General features: G+C 36.9%; 1 pseudogene; it reads left to right on the top strand.

Annotated features, from left to right (window-relative positions):
• The first annotated feature begins 11,323 nt into the window (after positions 1 to 11,323).
• LOC117079927 lies at positions 11,324 to 12,277 on the top strand (annotated as a pseudogene).
• The last annotated feature ends 848 nt before the right edge of the window (positions 12,278 to 13,125 follow it).

The following is a 13,125-nucleotide window of genomic DNA, read 5'->3' on the forward strand; positions in this document are numbered from 1 at the left end:
AAGTCTGGGAAAAAGCAATTGATTTGATAGAGGGGAAAAGAAGTCACACATTTAGAAACTTCTGAGTTTGCCTTTAAATTTAAAACTGAAACTCAGAGAGAGCAGAAGCCACTGTGTCCTGAGGATCCAGCTTTGTATTTGACACAGGTGTGTAGGGTGCCTGCCTGCATGGGTGGGTGGATGGATGGAATATAGAAACAATAAGAAAATGCTCTTGGCCCTGGAAAGAACATTTTCCCTGGGGAAACAAACAACCCCCGTATCATTCTGAAGTCTGTTCTTTCTGATTTAAGTTAGAGCCTTCCTTTTTGATCTCTCAACATGTGGAGCCATAATTTAAAATTCTTACAATTTTCTAGTTTTTATGCCTAGCAATAAGATATTCTGCCTAATATTTGTTTGTGGCAACTGCTATCTGTAAGTATTCATGAGCTTTGATGCTTGAATGAATTAGCCAATAAATGTTAAGTTAAACAGTGCCAAGGTAATCTCTTTGGCAACACCAAGTATGGGGAAAACCTTCATGGGAAAAGTAATATTCAAAGGTTTTCCACCCAATTCAAATTCTATGAGCTAGAGCCAAATTAGTAAACACTTGCAGTGTCAGTTGAAGTGTTAACCTTTCAGGTGAAAGGAAAAAAACAAAAATTGAGACAGCATTTATTTTACTGTTGTTACAGTTAGTTGAGCTGTTTGTGCCTTTTCTCATAACAGTTTTTCATTCACAGTTAACAACTACAGTTTACTGTAGAAAAAATTACTACAGTAAACTTTTATTCTGACGTCAATTTATCACGTGGGAAGATAAGACATGCTTTTCTCTGGTTTTTTTTTGAAGTATGGTGAGTACTGGACCAACAAGCCCAGGCATTTATTGAGTACCCAGAAGGAATAAGGTGGTGTACAAATGTTAGAAGATTCTGAAAGAGCTTATGACAGATGAAGTGGAATCATTAGGTCAGCAGTCTCAAAGCCTGGATTTTTATTTCGGCCACTTCCCTAACTGAAGTTGCATGATTTCAGAGAGGTCATTAAATCTCTCTCTGCCTCAGTTTTTTCATCAATAAGCTGGTATACAACGACACCTCACTCCCTAACTTCCTGCATTCTATAGTTATCTATGCAGTTTTATCACTTTACATTAAAAACATGGTGAAACCAATTTTTAAAAAAGACCAAATATGATTAAATAATATATTTTTGAATCAAGTATGGAAGTATTGAGTAGATCTGGAGTCATGAAGAAAGCTGAGTGAACAAAGAAACGATAGTTTTTAAAGTTAAAAAAATTGTTGGGTGAACGCAGGACTGATAGTTCTTACAGAGTTGGAAGTTGCTATGCAATTATAGGTTATGTAAGTTTATGTAGTATGTTTATGCCATTGAAATAAAAAAAATTCATTCTGAGAAATGAGGATGAAGGTGAGTTATGTGTCTCTGTGGGCGGAGGAAGAGATGTTACTGAGAGAGGACCTTTGCCTCATTATACATCTGCACTGTTTAACAGTTTGATTTTGCAAAAATTGATATTTTACATATATACACGTAATATATATATATAATATATATATTACGTGTATATATGTTATACATATAATATATGTAACACAGTGTTTTGAAAAGCTGATAGAAGAAAAATGAGTAAAGAAAAAGGGTTGTCCTCTAGAACAGTGGTTCCCAACATTTTTGGCACCAGGGACTGGTTTCGTGGAAGACAATTTTTCCACAGACCTGTGGAGTGGGATGGATGGTTTGGAGATTATTTAAGTACATTAAATTTATTGTGCACTTTATTTCTATTATAATTACATTGTAATATATAACGAAATAATTATACAACTCACCATAATGTAGACTTGATTGGATCCCTGAGCTTGTTTTCCTGCAACTAGGTGGTACCATCTGGTGGTGATGGGAGACAGTGACAGATCATTAGGCATTAGATTCTTGTAAGGAGCACACGACCTAGATTCTCATATGCATGGTTCATAATAGGGTTCATGCTCCTAGGAGAATCTAATACCTCCACTGATCTCACAGGAAGCAAAGCTCAGGCGGTAATGCAAGTGATGGGAAAAAGCTGTAAATACTAAATACAGGTGAAGCTTTGCTGGCCTGCCCACTGCTCACCTCCTGCTGTGTGGCCCAGATCCTAATAGGCCACAGATGGATAGCAGTCCATAGCCCAGGGGTTGAGGACCGCTGTTCTAGGAAGTCTCAGGCAAGGAACCTAAAGGGAAAGGAAAATAAATTGCCACCAGGAGCAAAAGGTTGAGAAAACTAAATGCTTAATGACTCCAGAAACTCAAAAGTTACACAAAGCTGCAGTTTGTGAGTTGCTGTTGCTGATGGAAACCCACTAACATAGAAGTGTCTCTGGGAAATGTACTTCTGGTTGGCCAGAGTACAGATAAAAGTTTAGTTATGATTTCATCTGGATATTTTAAAGCATGGAAACCCTGAGCTCCGATTCCTATCACATGTAGAATTAACCAGGTGAAAACAGAAACACCTCAGAAGCTTCAGAGGGGCTGCTGATTCTCTATGAATGAAAGTGCTCCACAAACTCCAGTTTGAGTAAAATCTGAGCAGGTGCTGCTGTATCTTTGAACCTCACTTTCTTAATGTTTAAAATAAAGAGGTAATAGTAATTTACATTTGGTATCTCTCTTGCAGCTAAAATGTTATTAATCATCGGAAACAAATAGAAGACTCTATGGATTGCTAATTTCATTTTTGCTCTAATTTGAGCTTGACATAGATGTTGTCCAAAATTCTGACATTATCATATGCTTATTTTGTAAGGACTTGTGATTAATATGGTTTCACTTAGAGAACAATTGTGTGATATGTTTGTCAGCGCAATTGAAAAATAAGAACTGGGTAACAAAGGAGTGATTCATAAATAGTTAGAAGACCATTGAAAAGATTGTTGATTTATAGATCAATGTCACCCAAGTTTAGTAAATGAAGACATATCAAGAATGGACTGAGCTGCTTTTGGTTTTTTGTTTTATTTTGTTTCTGCTGGTTTTTGTCTTGTTTTGTTTTCATTTTTTTTTTCACTGGACATGTTCAAATACAACCTGGACCTCAATTTTCCACATATACTACAAAGGAAATTAATATATTTATGGAAAATTAAATGAACACTAAGGTCCTTTAAGAAAAAGTCTAAAATTCAAAAACTAATCATCTCCATGGATCCAAAAAGTTGATAATATTTAATATCTATTCTTCATTTGGTAAAAGAAAATAAGAAAAAGCTTCGTAAACTAAGAGTAACAGACAAATTTTTAACATGGTGAAGAAAACTATTTTAGATAAAAACAACATGGAGAAACACCAAAGATGTTTGTCATTATCATTACTATTTTACATAGCTAAGAACTTCAACCATAAGTAAAATAAAACGTGATAAAAAATGAGATGAAAAAGTTTGAAATAAGAACATAAATCTATTACTTTACACGTTCTCTAATAGTCTACTATAAAAAATTCAAGATTTTTAACGAAAAATAGTTAGATTCAAAAGTAAGAAATGTGTTTGGTACAGTATCAGATAATAAAAGTAAATATTAAAAATTCAGTACTTTTCCCTTATATTAGCAATAGCTAGCCAAAATATAATAAAAGCCATAAAATATAAAGTAGAAATATATTTAACAGAGAATTGTAAAACCTATGAAAAGAAAATTCTAAATCTTCACTAAGACCTAATTGAAAAATAATCAAAGGTCTGTATCAAATTATATAATACATTTTATTGATAGTTTCATTATACTTCTATTAAATTTATACATTTAGTTAGAATATAGTAGTTTCATTACTTATGTCTTCCTGGCTAAGGACAGGTTTTTCTCTACTGTTTATTTTTTCACATTTCTAAAAATAAATATCTAAAAGAAAAATCCAAAAAAGAAAATAAATGAAAGAAACTTGGGTCTAAAAAATATCAAAAGATTTAATAAAAACACAATAAATAATATAAATTAGTACTCACAAACTACAAATATATAAAGAATGTAATAAAGGATACAAAATATTTTGTGGTATGATAAAGAGCACATCTTAAGTCAATGGGAGATATGAAGGAACATGGAATAAATCAAACTGGATAAGAGATTTTCTATCTCGTACTTTTGTCAAAAATGGCATGCATTAATAAGTCAAAGATAATTCAAGAAGTTGTAAAACCTACTAAAGAAAGATATAGGTGAGCCTTTTAAAGCATATAATCAACACATTTAAGAAGATTAAAATCATATCAAGTATCTTTTTTGGCCACAATTTCATAAAACTAGAAATAAATAACAGGAAGAAGACTGGAAAATTCACAAGTATTTGGAAATTAAAAAACATGCTTCTGAACAACCAATGGATCCCAGAAAAATCAAAGGGAAAATAAAAGAATATATTGAGACAATGATATGTAAACACAACTTACTCAATTATGGGAAGCAGCAAAGGCAATTCTAAGAGAAAAGTTTGTAGCAATAAACACCTACATTTAGATCACTTGGACTCGGGACGGGGAACATCACACACTGGGGCCTATCATGGGGAGGGGGGAGGGGGGAGGGATTGCATTGGGGAGTTATACATGATATAAATGATGAATTGATGGGTGCTGACGAGTTGATGGGTGCAGCACACCAACATGGCACAAGTATACATATGTAACAAACCTGCATGTTATGCACATGTACCCTAGAACTTGAAGTATAATAAAAATAAATAAATAAAAAAGAAAAAAAAAAAGAAGAAAAACCTCAAATAAACAACCTAACATCATTTCTCAAAAAAAACTAGAAAAAAAGAGAACAATCTAAGTCCAGAGCTAGTAGAAGGAAGGAAATAACAAAGATCAGAGAAGAAATAAATAAAACAGAGACTCGGAAAGCAATATAAAAGAGCAACAAAATTAAGAGTGGGCCTTTTGAAAAGCTAAAGTTGATAAACCTTTATCTAGGCTAATAAAAAAATGAAAGAAGACTCTAAAATCAGAAATGAAAAGGAGAACATTACAACTTATACAGAAATACAAAGAATCTTAAGAGACTATTGCAAATAACTATACACCGACAAATTGGATAGTTTAGAAGAAATAAATTCCTAGAAACTTACAATCAACCACGACTAAACTATGAAGAAATAGAGTATCTGAACAAACCAATCACAAGTAGGAAGATTGAATCAGTAACCAAAATCGTTTTCAAACAAAAGCCCAGGACCTGATGTCTTCACTGGTGAATTCTACCAAACGTTTAAAGAACAATTAGTACCAATCCTTCTCAAATTACTTCAAAAAACTGAAGCAGGGGAAATACTTCTAAGCTCATTTTATGAGGCCAACATTACCCTGGTTCCAAAGCCAGACAAAGGCATTACAAGAAAAGAAAATTATAATATCCTCAATGAATATTGATGCAAAAATCCTCAACAACATGCTAGCAAACTGAATTCAACAATACATTAAAAGGATGGTATACCATGATCAAGTGGCATTTTTCCCTGGAATGTAGGATGGGTCAACATGTACAAATCCATAAATGTCATACACCACATTAACAGAATAAAGAACAAAAACCATATGACCATCTCAATAAAGAAAAAGCAGTTTACAAATCTCAAAAAGTTAAATCTTATAAAAGTTAAATTGTCCCTGTTTGTAGATGACATAATCTTATAGTTAGAAAATATTAATGACTCCACCAAAAAAAACTGCTAGACCTAATAAACAATACAGTAAAGTTGCAGGATACAAAAATCAATATACAATAGTCAATTGCATTTATATTTTTAAAAAGCTATCCAAAAATGAAATCAAGGAAACAATCCCATTTACAATAGTTAAAAAAAAAAAACTTAGGAATAAATTTAACCAAGAAGGCAAAAGACTTTGACACTGAAAACTATGAAACACTGAAGAATGAAAGTAGACGTGGATAAATAGAAAGATACTTTATGTTCATAGATTAGAAGAATTAATATTGTTAAAATGTTTACACTACCCAAAGTTATCTACAGATTCTCTCCATCAAAATTCCAGTGACATTTTCCCAGAAAGAAAAAGAATTCTAAAACATTCATGGAACCACAAAAAACCCTGTGATGGTTAACTTTGGAGTTGACTTGATTAAGGCATACTCAGATAGCAGGTAAGGCATTATTCTTAATGTTTCAGGAGGAACTGATTCCTCTTTTGCTAAAAGGGAAGCCCAGGTAGTTGTGGTTTTGATTAGATGATCAGGCTATCCCAGGTGTGTCTGTGTGGATGTTTCCAGAGGAGATTAGCCATGTGAGTTGGTGGTCTGAGTGGGGAAGATCCACCCTCAATGTGAGTGGGCATCATCCAATCAGTTTTGGGCCTAATGGAGCAAAGGCAGAGGAAGGTAGAATTCTCACTTTTTCTCCCTGAGACAGAACACCCTTCTTCTCCTGCCCTTGGACATCAGAACTCCAGGTTGTCTGGTCTTTGAACTCCAGGACTCATACATGTAGCCCTCATGCTCACCAGCATTCACGATTGAAAATTACACCACAGCTTTGTTGGTTCTGCAGTTTGGACTTGGACTGAGACACATTACTATCTTTCCTGGTTCTCCCACTTAAAGATGGTCTGCAAGATTTCTCAACCTGTGAAATCAAGTGAGCCAATTCTAATAAATCCTTTTTCATATATCTCTCTACATATTCTATCAGCTCTGTCTCTTTGGAGAACCCTGACTAAAACAACCCCAAATAATCATACCAATCCTGAGGAAAAAGAATAAAACTGGAGGCATCACATTACCTGATCTCAAAATCTGCTCTAAAACTATAGTAATCAACACAGCACAGTACTGACATAAAAACAGACACCCAGACCAATGGAACAGAATAGAGAGCCCAGAAATAATAATAATAATTTTTTTCTGTGCTGTTATTATTTTCTTTCCTGTGCTGTTCTCATGATAGTGAATAAGTATCACAAGAGCTGATGGTTTTATAAAGGGGGAGTTCTCCTGCACATGCTCTCTCTTGCCTGCCTCAATGCAAGATGTGGCTTTGCTCCTCTTTTGCCTTCTGCTATGATTGTGATTCCCAGACATGTGGAACTGTGAATCCATTAAACTTCTTTTCTTCATAAATTACCCAGTATGTCTTTGTTAGCAGTGGAGAACAGACTAATACAGAGGTAAATCTCTAGGATGAATTCCTAGAAGTGGAATTGATGGAACAAAAGCAAGCAAGAGTTACCTGAATCCGAAAACCTGTGCCTAACTAAATTTGGATAAAATTTGGGTGATTATATGTTCGAATATCTTTTTCTGGCCCATTCTCTTGTCTCTTTCTCAGACTCCAAATAAATACATGTATGTTATTTGTTTACTTTATTTAGAACTTACTTTTCTGGTTCTTCTTCGTATTATATATATATTTTAAATTATACTTTAAGTTCTAGAGTACATGTGCACAGCGTGCAGGTTTGTTACATATGTATACATGTGCCATATTGGTGTGCTGCACCCATTAACTCGTCATTTACATTAGGTATATCTCCTAATGCTATCCCTCCCCTCTCCTCCAACCCCACAACAGGCCCCGGTGTGTGATGTTCCCCTTCCTGTGTCCAGGTGTTCTCATTGTTTGATTCCCACCTATGAGTGAGAACAAGCGGTGTTTAGGTTTTTGACCTTGTGATAGTTTGCTAAGAATGATGGTTTCCAGCTGCATCCATGTCCCTACAAAGGACATGAACTCATCATTTTTTATGGCTGCATAGTATTTCATGGTGTATATGTGCCACATTTTCTGAATCCAGTCTATCATTGATGGACATTTGGGTGGGTTCCAAGTCTTTGCTATGGTGAATAGTGCCACAGTAAACATACGTGTGCATGTGCCTTTATACTAACATGATTTATAATCCTTTGGGTATATACCCAATAATGGGATTGCTAGGTCAAACGGTATTTCTAGTTCTAGATCCTTGAGGAATCGCCACACTGTCTTCCACAAGGTTGAACTAGTTTACAGTCCCACCAACAGTGTAAAAATGTTCCTATTTCTCCACATCCTCTCCAGCACCTGTTGTTTCCTGATTTTTAATGATCGCCATTCTAACTGGTATGAGATGGTATCTCATTGTGGTGTTGATTTGCATTTCTCTGATGGCCAGTGATGATGAGCGTTCTTGTATCTGTTGGCTGCATAAATGTCTTCTTTTGAAAAGTGTCTATTCATATCCTTTGCCCCCTTTTTGATGGGGTTGTTTTTTTCTTGTACGTTTGTTTGAGTTCTTTGTAGATTCTGGATATTAGCCCTTTGTCAGCTAGATAGATTGCAAAAATTTTCTCCCATTCTGTAGGTTGCCTGTTCAATTTGATGACAGTTTCTTTTGCTGTGCAGAAGCTCTTTAGTTTAATTAGATCCTATTTGTCTATTTTGGCTTTTGTTGCCATTGCCTTTGGTGTTTTAGACATGAAGTCCTTGCCCATGCCTATGTCCTGAATGGTATTGCCTAGGTTTTCTTCTAGGGTTTTTATGGTTTTAGGTCTAATGTTTAAGTCTTTAATCCATCTTGAATTAATTTTCGTATAAGGTGTAAGGAAGGGATCCAGTTTCAGCTTCCTACCTATGGTTAGCTAGTTTTCCCAGCAACATTTATTAAATAGGGAATCCTTTCCCCATTGCTTGTTTTTGTCAGGTTTGTCAAAGATCAGATGGTTGTAGATGCGTGGTATTATTTCTGAGGGCTCTGTACTGTTCCATTGGTCTGAATCTCTGTTTTGATACCAGTACCATGCTGTTTTGGTTACTGTAGCCTTCTAGTATAGTTTGAAGTCAGGTAGTGTGATGCCTCCAGCTTTGTTCTTTTGGCTTAGGATGGTCTCAGCAATACAGGCTCTTTTTTGGTTCCATATGAAATTTAAAGTAGTTTTTTTCCAATTCTGTGAAGAAAGTCATTGGTAGCTTGATGGGGATGGCATTGAATCTATAAATTATTTTGGGCCGTATGGCCATTTTGATGATATCAATTCTTCCTATCCATGAGCATGGAATGTTCTTCCATTTGTTTGTGTCCTCTTTTATTTCGTTGAGCAGTGGTTTGTAGTTCTCCTTGAAGAGGTCCTTCACATCCCTTGTAAGTTGGATTCCTAGGTATTTTATTCTCTTTGAAGCAATTGTGAATGGGAGTTCACTCATGATTTGGCTCTCTGTTTGTCTGTTATTGGTGTATAAGAATACTTGTGATTTTTGCAGATGGATTTTGTATCCTGAGACTTTGCTGAAGTTGCTTATCAGCTTAAGGAGATTTTGGGCTGAGGCAATGGGGTTTTCTAAATATACAATCATGTCATCTGCAAACAAGGACAATTTGATTTCCTCTTTTCTTAATTGCATACCTTTTATTTCTTTCTCCTGCCTGATTGCCCTGGCCAGAAATTCCAACACTATGTTGAATAGGAGTGGTGAGAGAGGGCATCCCTGTCATGTGCCAGTTTTCAAAGGGAATGCTTCTAGTTTTTGCCCATTCAGTATGATACTGGCTGTGAGTTTGTCATAAATAGCTCTTATTATTTTGAGATACGTCCCATCAATACCTAATTTGTTGAGGATTTTTAGCATGAAGAGCTGTTGAATTTTGTCAAAGGCCTTTTCTGCATCTATTCAGATAATCATGTGGGTTTTGTCTTTGGTTCTGTTTATATGCTGGATTATGTTTATTGATTTGTGTATGTTGAACCAGCCTTGCATCCCAGGGATGAAACCCACTTGATCGTTGTGGATAAGATTTTTGATGTGCTGCTGGATTTGGTTTGCCAGTATTTTATTGAGGATTTTTACATCGATGTTCATCAGGGATATTGGACTAAAATTCTCTTTTTTGTTGTTGTGTCTCTGCCAGGCTTTGGTATCAGGATGATGCTTGCCTCATAAAATGAGTTAGGGAGGATTCCCTGTTTTTCTATTGATTAGAATAGTTTCAGAAGAAATGGTACCAGCTCTTCCTTGTACCTCTAGTAGAATTTGGCTGAGAATCCATCTGGTCCTTGACTTTTTTTAGTTGGTAGGCTATTAATTATTGCCTCAATTTCAGAGCCTGTTATTGGCCTATTCAGGGATTTAACTTCTCCTGGTTTAGTCTTGGAGGGTGTGTGTGTCCAGGAATTTATCCATTTCTTCTAGATTTACAACCTGCTCCTGAATGACTACTAGGTACATAATGAAATGAAGGCAGAAATAAAGATGTTCTTTGAAACCAATAAGAACAAAGACACAGCATAACAGAATCTCTGGGACACATTTAAAGCAGTGTGTAGAGGGAAATTTATAGCACTAAATGCCCACAAGAGAAAGCAGGAAAGATTTTAAATTGACACCCTAACATCACAATTAAAAGAACTAGAGAAGCAAGAGCAAACACATTCAAAAGCTAGCAGAAGGCAAGAAATAACTAAGATCAGACAGAACTGAAGGAGATAGAGACACACAAAAAAAAAACCCTTCAAAAAATCAGTGAATCCAGGAGGTGGTTTTTTGAAAATATCAACAAATTGATAGACCGCTAGCAAGACTAATCAAGAAGAAAACAGAGAAGAATCAAATAGACGCAGTAAAAAATGATAAAGGGGATATCACCACCAATCCCATAGAAATGCAAACTACCATCAGAGAATACTATAAACACCTCTACGTATTAGATATTTTCTATTGGTCATCTTTAAATTATCCGTTCTTTTCCTCTTCCATCTTGATTCTGCTAATATGATGAAATAAATTTTTTAATTTCAGATATTACTTCCAAAATTATGGATACTTTTTTATACATAAAGGATAAGATAATGAAGAATAGAGATAAAAGCATATCTATTCTTTATTTCTATATATATGCAAGCTATATCTTCCTTTACTTTAGATATTTTCTATTAATATTTTATTTTACTTCATTGCACATAGTTATAACAACTCCTTTCAAGCCCTTATCTTCTACTTCCAACAACTGCATCATCTTTGTTCATTATCTTTTCCTTTAACAATAGGTAGCATTGGGGCAGTGTTGTCTGGTGGGAGCTGGAGACCTTCCGTGTCATTGCTGCTCTCACCATGGCTTGGGTCCAGACTGCGCCACATCATCTCAGGAGACATGGGACCTCGGAACCTCTTTAGTGCCAAATTCCAGGCTGCAGGCAGCCTGGTGGCAGCAGGATAACAGAACCTCTGGATGGATACTTCCTGGGAAGTTTTGCTAATTTGTAGCAGCTAGACCATGTTTCTCATTAACATCTATCTATCAGCTTAGTCATCACATCATTTCACTGTGGTGGCAGCTCAGAATTCTAGATAGAAAAAGCACCTGGATCCCAGTTTTTCAATGGCTTCAAGACAACCAGGAGTGCCTGCTCTTGAGGCTAGTCGGCCTCTAAGCAAGACGTTCCTGCCCATCAGGATACACCGTTGGGCATCAAGCTATGATGATGCCCTCAAGGACCCTGCGCTCATGACTCTTCCTCTATCAAAAATGGGCACTGTCCCCTGGAAGCCAGTTATTCCAGAGCACAATAGCGGTACCTCACCAAGGTGGAGCAAGATGAGGCCAGCCTATCCTCCCCAGCCATGACCCTGTCATTGGCCATCGACAGTGTGGACAAAGTCCCAGTGGTGAAGGCTAAGCTACCCATGTCATCTTGAATTATCTGATAACAAAACAGACCCAGGAAAGCATTTCAGCATTTTGGGTGACAGGCAGCGCTGAGAGATGCTGGCTACACACCCCACAGGGGCCTCACCACCAAGGAGACCAACTACCTTACAGTGGCAGAAACATAGCACAAACTAAAGCTACAGAGTGGACAGATAACAAAAGAAGAGAGGCAGCCTGTATCAGCCCAGTCACTCCAAGCACCACTCCTCATTCTTCCCCTAAGCAGAAGCCCAGAGGCTGGTTCACCTCTGGTTCTTCCACAGCCTTACCTGGCCCAAATCCTAGCACCATGGATTCTGGAAGTGGGGATAAGGACAGAAACTTGTCAGATAAGTGGAGCCTCTTTGGACCAAGATGCCTTCAGAAGTATGATTCTGGAAGTTTTGCCACCCAGGCCTACCAAGAGCCCAGAAGCCTTCTCCAATGGAATTGATCCATGCCCAGGCCAACTGAATGGCTGAAGATCCAGTAACCTTGAAGCTGCCCAAGATGAACATCCTAGTGATGGAAGGGAAGAAACAGCCACCATGGACCCATAAGCTCAAACTGCCTGACTTGAATGTGCTCACACCCACTGGCTTCTAGAGCCCTTTCTATTCTAGGGACTCTACCTTGGCTGTGACATGGGAAAGGTACATTTTTAAAAACCTGTTAAATTGAGGCTAGCGCTGGAGACATAATTGGTGTTTGAGAAACATTAGTGCAAAGCTTGCCCTTGTTGTGTGCAAGAAGCCATTTTGTACTGCTTTAAAGTTGGACTAAATAATCTCAGCAGTGATGTATGGGGGATCTCATTACCTATTTTTTCATCATTTACCCTAGATAAGAACTTCGATCATTGCTTATTAGGTAAAGAATGTGTGTGCTGTTCTGAAACCCAGGCTTCCTGATTCCTTTACCACTATCCATATGAGCATTGACAAATCATGGCATAGAGGTATTCACTGACTCGTTGAGAGGACTCTGACCCTCTTGACTGCATGTGCCATGCCCCTGCCTTGCCAGTTAGGGGACCCAATATCTGTTTAGAACCTGGGTACAGGTAAAAGCCACACTTGGCATGGACCCCTCTTTCTAGGCTGAACCTTGACTCCCCCTGCTTTTTGATAGACCTAATGGATCACTGTCCTGCAGCCAGTTCTTCATGTGGGGCCTCTTAGGCCAGTGCTGGGGGAGGCATGCTTCTCTTTCTATGCCACAGAACAAACACTAGTCTGTCAAAGGCTTTCTTGCTCTTTAAAGTGAAATTAATTTAATTCCAATTTGGTCGAAGACTTCCTAAGAGAGAAAATACAGTTCACTGAATTGGCATTGGTAAATGGATGTTAAACTTTTTTAAAGTAACTTAAAGTAAGATGGTAGGTACAGTTAGAATACAGTCTTGAGGCTCATGTGAAACCAGTGTTACCTTATTTTGATATCCTTGTTCAAGT

The sequence above is a fragment of the Trachypithecus francoisi genome, unplaced genomic scaffold (genome assembly GCF_009764315.1).
Source record: "Trachypithecus francoisi isolate TF-2019V2 unplaced genomic scaffold, Tfra_2.0 Lachesis_group8, whole genome shotgun sequence".
NCBI classification, from domain to species: domain Eukaryota; kingdom Metazoa; phylum Chordata; class Mammalia; order Primates; family Cercopithecidae; genus Trachypithecus; species Trachypithecus francoisi.